The following is a 1,497-nucleotide window of genomic DNA, read 5'->3' as shown; positions in this document are numbered from 1 at the left end:
CAAGCTGCAATTGATGATTGAATGCATATTGGCTCCTAATTACACTACACTGCAAAAAATATGGAATCAGCTGTCATACATTATCACAGTGTTACAACAATCTCCAGATGTCAAAAAAGAAAGCAATCTCTACCCACTGCAAAAATCTCTCAAATTCACAAGAAGAACAGCTCCTTTTTCATATCAATCAATTGGCAGATTGCAGTTTCCCTTGTACACCCCAAATCCTGCATAATCTTGTTATTGAGATTCTAAAATCGCCTGTGAGAGTCAACTGAGTGCCACAGTTCTATCAATGCCTGTAAGAAATCCCCGCTCCTCGCGGATCCTTTACCTCTATTCCAATCCCTTGTGTAACCAATAGGGTTAGCGGCCCTTGGCTACACACAACCTATATACTCCGTAGACAGGAGTTCATGACTACTATTCACAACTCAGCTTGAAGGCTATTATTATACACGATTGCATGAATATACACGCCAACCGCTCCACCACGAACTCGCTCAATTTTTCGAATAAGAACCCGCCGATAGATCCATCGAACAGCCCTCGATCATACGAGCATTTTGACCCCAACGCCGACCACATACCCCGTCTGGTGGTGGAGTTATTCAACCAAACGTGGTTGGAAGCCCCCGCGTGGGATTTTCCCCCGTCCACCCCTACCACACCACAACCCCGGGTCGAATTGCCATACAAATTGTAAGGTGAAGAGACCCAGCCCTATCTTACAATCTTCGCAATTTTGGAAGATCCCCGACCATTGATTGTGAAGATATTTGAAGAAGAATCTCTGTGAAACCCTGTCTGCTCTTGATGTTTCAAAACATCAATGCCAAGTCTCACTCACATAATGTAATCAACCACCTAGACTGGCCGCTGGGACCATGAATTTCACATTTGGTCTCATTTGATCTGGTCTCATACATTTCTTGATGTGAATCCTGCTGAGACTAATCATTAAAAAAACATGTAAAGTAACTATTTATCAGATCTCAAAATGAGATCATGACTTAGAAAAAAGAAGAAAGTAATCTCATTTAATCTCATTTAGTCTTATTCTTAGTATAAAGTTATTATTTTTAGACATTTTAAGATTTTTTTTAGACAATTTTTAATTTTTTAAAAAGTAATACTTTTTAATAACACTTAAATGAGATTTAAAGTTATTTAAAGTAATAAAAAGAATTTAAATTAAGAAGTAAAAATCATAATCTTATTTAAAAAATATAATAAGAGTAGATAGTAAGTCTTACTAAGACAGTATAAGACTACTATTTAATCTTAAAACTATGTAATAAGATTAGTTAAATTAATAATAAAACTGTTAAATATTCTGATTCTGACTTTAAATATAATTATATAGTTAGTCTATAATCATCTATAAACTGACTGTTAAAACTATAAATTTTATATTTAATCTCATTTAATCTGATTTTATATATTTCTTAATATGAGTCTCTGTCATGCTTCCAGCCGTATCAAGACTCTGTTACA

The sequence above is a fragment of the Blastomyces gilchristii genome (assembly GCF_000003855.2).
Source record: "Blastomyces gilchristii SLH14081 genomic scaffold supercont1.20, whole genome shotgun sequence".
Classification (NCBI taxonomy): Eukaryota; Fungi; Ascomycota; class Eurotiomycetes; order Onygenales; family Ajellomycetaceae; genus Blastomyces; species Blastomyces gilchristii.
The sequence above is the reverse complement of the archived record's forward strand: the minus strand, read 5'-3'. Positions refer to the sequence as shown.